This window comes from Triturus cristatus, chromosome 11, assembly GCF_964204655.1.
Source record: "Triturus cristatus chromosome 11, aTriCri1.1, whole genome shotgun sequence".
Lineage (NCBI taxonomy): Eukaryota > Metazoa > Chordata > Amphibia > Caudata > Salamandridae > Triturus > Triturus cristatus.
In genome coordinates, this window is record NC_140594.1 from 133,672,752 (window position 1) to 133,684,246 (window position 11,495).

Consider the following 11,495-nt stretch of genomic DNA (forward strand, 5'->3'; position numbering starts at 1 on the left):
CATTCAAGAAAGATGGCACTTTCACACAACTATTTTGTCGGCTATTGAGTGAATAGCTGAGATTGTACACTCCTTTGTCGGCAGACTGATATGTATCCATTTACAAGAAAGGCATCTCGTATCCGGGTGAACAAGAGGCGCCAAAGTTAACTCTTGTAATATTCTAGAATAGTACACCTTTGGTTGCTTTCTTGCATTTAGGTACAAGAACTAGTTTTGGGAGGAGCCTGCTTGGGCTTAGGAGGATATGTGGTTGCATACATAATCATGTACTGATGACATCCCACATAGAGAGGGATGAAGGGAGGTGCCAAAGGAGGCTGTATAGTGAAATCTGCTAATTAGCATACGGAATCCCAGAGCCCAACGGGCACTTACCTGCAGAAGCAACAGAAGATACCGTAGTACATATGATGTCTGGCTTTTGACTCGAGTGATAGAAAACATAGAAAGTATGCTTGCATATCTCTCTGTTCGGAGCACGTTTCAAATTTGTCTCCCTGTAACAGACAAAAGTGTCACCGTTGTGGGACTGCTCATATCGCCTAGCTGATGTTATCTTTGTGCAGTGGCAGTATCGTAGCCAATGAGGTCTATCCGAGGCGTGATTATTGCTTATTGAAAACTTTACCCAATACCCCGCCATGTCAACTTGAAAAATAGTTGATATTGGCAATTTTTGATAGTCTCTATGGAGGCTGGATCAATTGTGTCAAAAGAAGATTGATTATACATCATTACAGTTATTTAGTAAGCAAAGAGGTGTAGATATTTTTCATAGAATGTCAATACTCATTGGTCAATATGTTTTTTTAACAACTGTTTTATTTCAACTAAAGTGTTTCTCATATCTGTGTAAAAGGGTCCTCTTAATCAATAGGTAAGGTACACGTATTAAACTTTGTGATCTAATTGTCTTGGAAGCTGCACAGTGTCCAAAGCTTCAGACATTCATTCAGCATCTCTCTAAGTAGCAGAGCTAATGTGCTATTTTGTCGGCTATTGAGTGAATAGCTGAGATTGTACACTCCTTTGTCGGCAGACTGATATGTATCCTTTTTCAAGAAAGGCATCTTGTATCTGGGTGAACAAGGAGGTGCCAAAGTGAACTCTTGTAATATTCTAGAATAGTACTCCTTTGGTTGCTCTGCTTGCATTTAGGTACAATAACTCGTTTTGGGAGGAGCCAGATGGGGCTTAGGAGTATATGTGTTTGCATACAGAATCATGTACTGATGACATCACACATAGAGAGGGATGAAGGGAGGTGCCACAGGAGGCTGTATAGTGAAATCTGCTAATTAGCATATGGAATCCAAGAGCCCAATGGGTACTTATCTGCAGAACCAACAGAAGATAAAGTAGTCCACCTGATGTCTGGCTTTTGACCTGAGTGATAGAAAACATAGAAAGTATGCTTGCATATCTCTCTGATCAGTGCATATGTTCCAACTTTGTCTCCCTGTAAGAGACAAAAGTGTCACGATTGTGGGACTGCTCATATTGCCAATTGGACGTTATTTTTGAATAGTGGCAGTATTGTAACCAATGCGGTGTATCCGAGGTGTGATTGTTGCTTATTCAAAACTTTACGCAATACCCAGTCTTGTCAACTTGAACAACAGTTGTTGTTGGTAATTTGGAATAATCTTTACGGAGGCTAGATCAATTGTGTCAAAAAATGATTGATTATACATCAATGTATTTATTCAGTAAGAAAAAAGGTGTAGATATTTTTCATAGAATATCAATACTCTTTGCTCAATATGTTTTTTATTAACTGTTTCATTTCAACCAACGTGTTTTTTATATGCGTAAAAGAGGGTCCGCTTAATCATTAGGTAAGGTACACATATTAAACTTTGGGTGCTAATTGATTTAGAAGCTGCGCAGTGTCCGAAGATTCAGACATTTATTCAGCATCTCTCTAGGTTTTAGATCAAATGTACTATTGTGAGAAAGTGGCTCTGTATATACTGTTCCAAAATAGGTACAGGGTGTACAGAGTCCACAGTCCCCAGAGGTTTGGCAGAGGCTAAAGTTAGAAATAACCTTAGTCTCTAAAGTGGTAGCTCGGTCGAGCAGTAAGGCAGTATCAGAGGACAGTGTAAAGCATTTGTTGTACACACTCAGTCAGCGAAATGATTTCACACACTCAATAACTGAACTCTAGGCCAATGGTTTGTATAAAAAATATATGTCTGTTTTGTTTTAGAACCAACAATAGGAATTAAAATATACTTTCTCAGAATGAGATGCTTTATTTAAATACTTTTGCAATATGCAATTGGCTTTTGTAGAAAGTTACAAGTTGTTGCAATAGGCAACACAGTTTTAAACACAATAATGCATTGAGTTCAATGGAAATTTCAAGTTATTTGCAATAGAGTACTTTCAGGATTACTTTAGAGATTCCAGGACTGGATCCTAGATTCAGTCCTGGGACAGTACTTAGAAACAAGTGATAAAAGTCGACTTAGTTACTACTAGGATTTTTAAGTAATATTTTGCTATTTTAAAAGTTGACACTTAGAAGAAATTTCATAGAAAACAGTCAATGATTCCCTGAGGAAGAAAATTCAAGCTGCAGGTATAGTATGTTCTCGTTACTTTTGTAATCCAGTACTGGGTGCCTAGACTCAGTACTGGGACCTTTATCCCAAACAGGTAAGTAATTACGTTTTCAGAAGTTATACGATTTTTAAAGAATATTTAAAGTTTGCAGAAATTGACACTTTGAAGAAATTTCACAGAAAAACAGTCAATGATTCCCTATGGCAGAAAATTGGGTTACTGGTAAGTACAGTTGTAAGTATTTTTCAGAGTCAGTGCTGGGCACCAAGATCCAGCACTGGGAGCTCACCTAATAGCAGGTGAGTATTTTCGTTTTCGTTACTCGGCTGATTTTTGGTGAATTTTTAAGTTTTGAAAACTCCACACTTTGAAGAAATTTTCAGAAGAAACCAGTCAATGTTACCCTATGGAGAAAATTGAGTTATCGGTTTAAAGGTAAGTACTCGACTGGCAGAGTTAAGGTTCTGGGCATAGACTCAGGGGTCTCCCAGGATCAGGTAGGTAGAGTTTTTTCACCCTCAGCAGCACAGGGGCAGCCGGGTGCAGAGAGAGTTAGGCCCAATGTTATCCTATGAGAGGTAGGGGGGCCTTGGTTGGTGGCTGCTGACTAGCAGGCTACGCGGCTGTGGGAGCTGGGCTCCTGGTCACTTGCTCAGGGCAAATGGGGAAGTAGATAGGTGTAGAGGTTACACTGCCAGGGCCACTCGGGCGGCTGGGTGCAGGGTGCTTTTGAGCTCTCGGGCGCTCAATTGATTTCAATGGGAGAGCTCCGGTTTAGAAAAAGATTGCAAGCTCGGGGACGAAGATTCTTTAGGTGCCACCACCACTTCGAGAGGTAATTTGGGTAGTTGGAGGATAGGTAGGTACCCAGGAGTTGGGCACAGGGAGCCGCAGGGCGCCGGGTGCAGGGGTGCCTTTTGGTGTCAGGAAATCTTACCCTCTGTTGATCGCGTTGGGGGGGTACCTGGTCCTGAGGCTGCAGGTGTCGTCAGGATCTTCGAGGGAAGTCCTTGGGTGCCGGACTCGGGTTCACAGTCGTCGTGGGGTCGTCCTCGTGGTCTTTGGTCACTCCGGCACAGGCCAGGCTTGGCGGGTGCAGAGTGTGTAGGGTTCGCGGTTCCGGGCTGATGCCAGGGATTAGAAGTAGATTTTGAGTAGAGCCTCTACTCATGGGAGTCCCAGGGGCTTAGAGCCAAAAGGTAGCCAGGTCCTCCGGGGTTTGTGAGGTTGCTGGCCACAATAGATGCCGGGTTGGAGCAGGAGCAGGTTCGAGTGTCGCCAGGCTTGTAGGGCTGGGGCCAAAGCAGTTGGTGTCTTCCTCTTCTTAGCAGCTGCAGGGCAGGTCTTCTTTCTTCTTCCTCTTTTTTGTATTTCGGAATCTGGAATCTGGGGAAGGAAGGTTCAGGGTGCCCCTAAATACTAAATTTAGGGGCGTTACAGGTAGGCGAAGGGCAGGGACCAATGGGTCCCTGTCCTGGGGTGAGTACTCCCCCTATTCAGCCACTCTCCTGTGGGAGGGGGGCAGCAGCCTAGTCCTGATTGGGTAGGGCCTCCCATCTTCAAGATGGCGAGCGCCCGGAGATGTGCTTCACCTCGCCTTCCCCACCTGAGGGGTGGGGTTGGCAGGCTGGCCCATCCCCTGTCCTTATTTGGGGTTTCCGGCCAAGCTTCCCGCCAGAGTGGGGGTTGCAAGTGGCCTGGGGAAGCTCACAGAGGGGGCATGCCTTTGAAGCTTCCCCCTGCCCATCCTGGGGGAGGAGATCTAGCATCTCGCCCAGGATGTGCATTGTTGCAGACCCAGGAGAGCAGGGGCTCTCCTACCCAGGGGTCCAGCAACATGTCTGCTGTGTGGCAGCCTAGGCAGCCTCAGAACAGACGTGGATTGTAGGTTAGGTTTCAGGGGGCCTCTCTAAGATGCCCTCTGTTGTGCTTGGTACATTAAATCCCTTACTGGCATCAGTGTGGGTTTAATGTGCTGAGCAGTTTGATACCAAACTTCTCAGTCTTCTGTGCTGCCATTATAGTGCTGTGGAGTTCGTGTTTTACAAGCTCCCAGCACCATGTACTCTTAAATGGAAGCACTGCACTTACAGGGCCCAGGAATGGACCTCAGTACTGTAGGGGCACCGGGCTCCTGCCTCTGTGCCCACACCACTGGCATAGGGCACCCAGCTAGAGGGGTGGCTGATGTATGCCAGGGCAGTGAAGGTTGTGGGCATGGCACACAGGGATGTGTGCCATGTCGATTCTCTGTTTTGTCTTGCACCCAGACACTCAGCCTGCCAGGGCAGTGTGTGTGTGTTAGGGTACAGGGCCTCTAAGGTTGGCACAATGAGTGCTGCAGCCCTTAGAGACCTTCCCTGGTCACAAGGCCCTGGGTACCTTGGGTACCACTTACCAGGGGCTGACATGTGGCCAGGGCTTGCCAATTTGGTTTTGAGATTTTTGTTTTGGGAAGGAACATAGGCCCTGGGCTCCTGATTGGCAGGAGTCCAGGGCACACTCAGTCAAAGTACATTCAGCAATTCAGCAAAGAGTGGGGGCATACCATTCAAGAAAGATGGCACTTTCACACAACTATTTTGTCGGCTATTGAGTGAATAGCTGAGATTGTACACTCCTTTGTCGGCAGACTGATATGTATCCATTTACAAGAAAGGCATCTCGTATCCGGGTGAACAAGAGGCGCCAAAGTTAACTCTTGTAATATTCTAGAATAGTACACCTTTGGTTGCTTTCTTGCATTTAGGTACAAGAACTAGTTTTGGGAGGAGCCTGCTTGGGCTTAGGAGGATATGTGGTTGCATACATAATCATGTGCTGATGACATCCCACATAGAGAGGGATGAAGGGAGGTGCCAAAGGAGGCTGTATAGTGAAATCTGCTAATTAGCATACGGAATCCCAGAGCCCAACGGGCACTTACCTGCAGAAGCAACAGAAGATAGAGTAGTACATATGATGTCTGGCTTTTGACCCGAGTGATAGAAAACATAGAAAGTATGCTTGCATATCTCTCTGATCGGTGCACGTTTCAAATTTGTCTCCCTGTAACAGACAAAAGTGTCACCGTTGTGGGACTGCTCATATCGCCTAGCTGATGTTATCTTTGTGCAGTGGCAGTATTGTAGCCAATGAGGTCTATCAAAGGCGCGATTATTGCTTATTGAAAACTTTACCCAATACCCCGCCATGTCAACTTGAAAAATAGTTGATATTGGCAATTTTTGATAGTCTCTATGGAGGCTGGATCAATTGTGTCAAAAGAAGATTGATTATACATCATTATAGTTATTTAGTAAGTAAAGAGGTGTAGATATGTTTCATAGAATGTCAATACTCATTGGTCAATATGTTTTTTTAACAACTGTTTTATTTCAACTAAAGTGTTTCTCATATCTGTGGAAAAGGGTCCTCTTAATCAATAGGTAAGGTACACGTATTAAACTTTGTGATCTAATTGTCTTGGAAGCTGCACAGTGTCCAAAGCTTCAGACATTCATTCAGCATCTCTCTAAGTAGCAGAGCTAATGTGCTATTTTGTCGGCTATTGAGTGAATAGCTGAGATTGTACACTCCTTTGTCGGCAGACTGATATGTATCCTTTTACAAGAAAGGCATCTTGTATCTGGGTGAACAAGGAGGTGCCAAAGTGAACTCTTGTAATATTCTAGAATAGTACTCCTTTGGTTGCTCTGCTTGCATTTAGGTACAAGAACTCGTTGTGGGAGGAGCCAGATGGGGCTTAGGAGTATATGTGTTTGCATACAGAATCATGTACTGATGACATCACACAAAAAGAGGGATGAAGGGAGGTGCCAAAGGAGGCTGTATAGTGAAATCTGCTAATTAGCATGTGGAATCCCAGAGCCCAATGGGTACTTATCTGCAGAACCAACAGAAGATAAAGTAGTCCACCTGATGTCTGGCTTTTGACCTGAGTGATAGAAAACATAGAAAGTATGCTTGCATATCTCTCTGATCAGTGCATAAGTTCCCACTTTGTCTCCCTGTAAGAGACAAAAGTGTCACGATTGTGGGACTGCTCATATTGCCAATTGGACGTTATCTTTGAATAGTGGCAGTATTATAACCAATGCGGTGTATCTGAGGTGTGATTGTTGCTTATTCAAAACTTTATACAATACCCAGTCTTGTCAACTTGAACAACAGTTGTTGTTGGTAATTTAGGATAATCTTTACGGAGGCTAGATCAATTGTGTCAAAAAATGATTGATTATACATCAATGTATTTATTCAGTAAGAAAAAAGGTGTAGATATTTTTCATAGAATATCAATACTCTTTGCTCAATATGTTTTTCATTAACTGTTTCATTTCAACCAACGTGTTTTTTATATGCGTAAAAGAGGGTCCGCTTAATCATTAGGTAAGGTACACATATTAAACTTTGGGTGCTAATTGATTTAGAAGCTGCGCAGTGTCCGAAGATTCAGACGTTTATTCAGCATCTCTCTACGTTTTAGATCAAATGTACTATTGTGAGAAAGTGGCTCTGTATATACTGTTCCAAAATAGGTACAGGGTGTACAGAGTCCACAGTCCCCAGAGGTTTGGCAGAGGCTAAAGTTAGAAATAACCTTAGTCTCTAAAGTGGTAGCTTGGTCGAGCAGTAAGGCAGTATCAGAGGACAGTGTGAAGCATTTGTTGTACACACTCAGTCAGCGAAATGATTTCACACACTCAATAACTGAACTCTAGGCTAATGGTTTGTATAAAAAATATATGTCTGTTTTGTTTTAGAACCAACAATAGGAATTAAAATATACTTTCTCAGAATGAGATGCTTTATTTAAATACTTTTGCAATATGCAATTGGCTTTTGTAGAAGTTACAAGCTGTTGCAATAGGCAACACAGTTTTAAACACAATAATGCATTGAGTTCAATGGAAATTTCAAGTTATCTGCAATAAATTACTTTCAGGATTACTTTAGAGATTCCAGGACTGGATCCTAGATTCAGTCCTGGGACAGTACTTAGAAACAAGTGATAAAAGTCGACTTAGTTACTACTAGGATTTTTTTAAAAATTTATTTATTTATTTTTTTGAAACCGTTTATTACAGAATCCAAAAAATATACAAAGATGGGCCTACAACCTTTAGGCCGGCCGCTAGCAAACAGAGGGAGCATGTAATACAGACAATAGAACGTACGCTGCGGCACAAGGGAATTCACAGGAGTTGAAAGAAGCGTTGGCAGCCACACCTTCCGGACCCCACATGACGGTTTCATTTTTATATAAATAACAACAAAAAAGACAAGTCCACAAGGCAACCCACAGTCAATAACAACAGCATGTGCTCCCCTAGGAGGGGGACCCCACTGATTCATAGGAATATCGAGGGGGGGAATAGGTCAGGACGGGGACTAAGTAAACTCATTTCCCAGAACCGGGAAGACAAACAGGCTAAGGAGACGGAGCCGGTGACGGATCCGGCAGTAGCGGCGGGGTACAGATTCCCCCACGGTAAGCGTTCCAGGGGCCCCATACTTTCACCCACGTCCCAGGCCTACCTCTCGCAACATACACCACCTTTTCCCGAAACATACACCAATCCATGTTGTCCTTCCACGCCGAGACAGTCGGCGACCTCTGGGAACCCCACAGTTGCGCAATATCACGTTTGGCCACCATATATCCCAGAGTCGCCCACCACGTCTGCGGCACTGAGTAATCGGTTGGCTCCCATACATTCAAAAGACATCTCCTCGCCTCAGGCAACAGCGGCACATGCGTAACTACCTGTAGAACCTCATGCACACCACGCCAGAATCGCACCACCTCTGGGCATTCCCACAGAATATGGAGAAAGGTCCCCAAAGAACCACACCCACGCTTACACAACCCGTCCACAGCATAGCCCATACGCATCAGACTCGGCCCCGTAACATAGACCCTATGGAGTATCTTGAGCTGGACGAAGCGAAGGCGAGCCGGTATGGCCACCTCTTTCGGGGAGGCCACCGCAGACACCCAGTCCTCGTCATCCAGCTCCAATCCATCAGCCCCCCAGGCCTCGCGAAGGCCAGTCAGCAGTCCCGAGCGATCATTGATGAGTTTTTTGTAAATTAATGAAATCGTGGCGTCCGGGACATGCCCATCTAGCACTCTATCCTCCAGAGGGGAGCACTCCGGGATGGAGGCAACGTCCGGAAATACGGAGCACAACGCATGACGGATTTGCATATAACGAAAGTACTCCCTGTCCTGCAGCTGGAATTCTGTCCGCAGCACATCGAACGTTTTAAATCCCCCCCTCGTCTAGAGATCGCCCACCCTGCTGATGCCTATCATGTCCCACTTCTCAAAGCCCTTCGAGGTCCACAGGGAGCCCAGCCGCTCAGATGCGTATAGTGGCGTCGCCCGGGTCAAGCGGTCCTTCCACCCCATCGCCACGTTAGCTGTGTGCCACACCCGTACCATAACCCCCGTGGGGCCCGTCAGCCGCGCGTCATGCGAGCTAGAGTAAAGCGCCCGATTATAGTCACCGCCCGGCAGTAACATTTTATCCATCTCAAAGGCCGGGTTTAGGGCGGGCCCGTAAAGGCCGTGATTGATCGCAGCCAGCTGGGAGGCCCAGTAATATCGCTTGATATCTGGGAGGGCAACCCCCCCGTCGTACCACGGGAGCGTCAGCTTCGCCAGGGCGATACGCGGCCGACCCTCCCAAAACAGTTGGCGCTGCAAACTCTCCACCTCGCGGAAGTAGCGCGCCGGGACAACGTCCATTGTATTCTGCAAAGCATACAGGAAACGTGGCAGCGACATCATCTTAAACAATGCCGCCCGGCCGAGCGGCGAGAGCGGCAAGCGCTTCCAACGCGCGACGTCCTCCTTCAGGCGCTGGAGGGGGGGAAGCAAGTTCTGGCTATATCGGGCCTCCGCGTCCAGGGTAATGAAGATACCCAGGTACCTAAAACCCCGCGGGGCGATCTGAATAGGACAACCCCGCGGAAGGATAGGATCCTCCCCAGAGAGGACATATACACACGATTTAGCCCAGTTGATGACCAGGCCAGAGTTGAGGCCAAAGGAGTGCAATACATCAACCAGTACTATCAGTGATTTACGTGGGGAAGCCAGGTACAGAAGAATATCATCAGCGTAAAGAGATACGCGGTCCTCATACTCCGGGGTCCAGCGGAGGCCACGAATAGAAGGTTCCCACCGCAGCCACTCCGCCAGGGGCTCCAGGGCAAGCGCGAAGAGGAGCGGTGATAATGGGCAGCCCTGCCGCGTGCCCCTGCCGAGCTCAAACGGAGCCGACACTCTACCATTCACAACCACCTGCGCTAGCGGTCCCGAGTACAGCAATTTCACCCAACCAATGAATCCCGGGCCAAACCCAAACTTCGCCAGTGTCGCCCAAATATATGGCCACTCAAGTGTGTCAAACGCCATAGTGGCGTCCAGGGATGCCAAAATGGCCGGTTCCCGTATAAACGGGACTCGCGCTAGCACCCCATGCAAGCGCCGCAGGTTAAGCGCAGTGTTGCGATGGGGGATAAAGCCGGACTGATCCTGGTGAACCAAATCGCACACCACGACAACCAGCCGATTGGCCAATACCTTGGCGAGAATTTTGGGCTCCGCATTCAGCAGCGAAATAGGCTGGTAGGACGTGACCCGGTCCCGCGGCCTCCCCTCCTTGTGAATGACCACGATAGTAGCCAGACGCTGGTCTAGCGGGAGGGAACCCGCCGAACGGGCCGCGAGGAACATCGCACGGAGATGCGGCGCCAGCGTATCCGGTCGCAGCTTGTACAATTCAATGGGAAGACCATTGGGACCCATGGCCTTGCCGGAAGCGACCGAGCGTATGGCGAGAGCAATTTCTTCAGAGGTTGGGGCGGCGTCCAACGACACTCTATCCTCCTCCAAAAGGGAAGGCAGCGCTATATCCCTGAGCAGGGCATGGGAATCCTCTTCCGAGCGGGAGGACACCGGGGAATAGACCCCACGGAGATATTCTGCAAAGCAATCAACTATTTCTTCCGGTTCCGTGACACACACACCATCCAGTTTCTCAATCAACGGGACAACTCGACTCGCCCTCTCCTTTTTATCCAGCCACGCAATCAATTTCCCAGCCTTATCACCCACATCATACAGTCTCCCCTGTTGCTCTCTACTGAGGCCCCTGGCCGCCTCCGTCACGAGGGCCTTATAGGCCGCCTGCTTGAGTCGGAGGACATGTAATTTGTCATCCGTCACCCCACATTCGAGGTCACCCTCCAACTCAGTTATTTCAGTTTCAACACGGATCACCTCCTCCCGCTCGCGCCTCCGGGAATGGGAAATAAGGGACAGGGCATCCCCCCGAATCACCGTCTTAAATGCCTCCCATAGCGAGACCGCAGATGACACCGACCCCACATTCTCATCAAAATATCGCTTAAGGGACTTAACCAACTCTGCGCGAATGGTGGGGTCACGCAGGTACCAGGGATTAATCGGGGCCACCCTACCCTCTCCCCTCGGGAGAATATCGAAGTGCAATAAGAGCGGGGAATGGTCTGAAATACCCCGCGCCAAATGGCGCACCTCCCCGATCCTCCCCGCATGCGCCGCCGGCACCAGGACATAGTCTAGTCTTGATAGACTGCCGTGGGCCCCGGAATGAAAAGTGTACTGTTTCTGCGTAGGATGTTTCAAACGCCAACAATCCACCAGCCCCAGGGCATCCAATAGGCCAGACAACCACGCTTGGGCACGGGGGAGATCCCTAGGGGGGTGACGGTCCTCAATTCCGGAAACCACAGCGTTAAAATCCCCCCCAACCACCAGGATCCCCTCCGGAAGGCCAAGGAGGAGGCGCCCCAGATCCGCAAAGGTGGTCATCTGCAACCCTGGCGGGACATAGATAGAAACAAAAATAATCACTCTGCCCTCCATT

The 11,495-nt window shown here is 47.6% G+C and overlaps 4 non-coding genes across 4 annotated transcripts; all 4 read left to right on the plus strand.

Annotated features, from left to right (window-relative positions):
- The first annotated feature begins 557 nt into the window (after positions 1–557).
- Positions 558–698, plus strand: LOC146783721 (U4 spliceosomal RNA). The gene has a single exon (XR_014971083.1). It is a non-coding gene; the product is annotated as a U4 spliceosomal RNA (small nuclear RNA).
- An 821-nt stretch (positions 699–1,519) lies between these two features.
- LOC146783722 (U4 spliceosomal RNA) lies at positions 1,520–1,660 on the plus strand. Its single transcript, XR_014971260.1, has one exon. It is a non-coding gene; the product is annotated as a U4 spliceosomal RNA (small nuclear RNA).
- A 4,019-nt stretch (positions 1,661–5,679) lies between these two features.
- Positions 5,680–5,820, plus strand: LOC146783723 (U4 spliceosomal RNA). The gene has a single exon (XR_014971141.1). It is a non-coding gene; the product is annotated as a U4 spliceosomal RNA (small nuclear RNA).
- Positions 5,821–6,641: 821 nt separating this feature from the next.
- Positions 6,642–6,782, plus strand: LOC146783724 (U4 spliceosomal RNA). Its single transcript, XR_014971212.1, has one exon. It is a non-coding gene; the product is annotated as a U4 spliceosomal RNA (small nuclear RNA).
- The last annotated feature ends 4,713 nt before the right edge of the window (positions 6,783–11,495 follow it).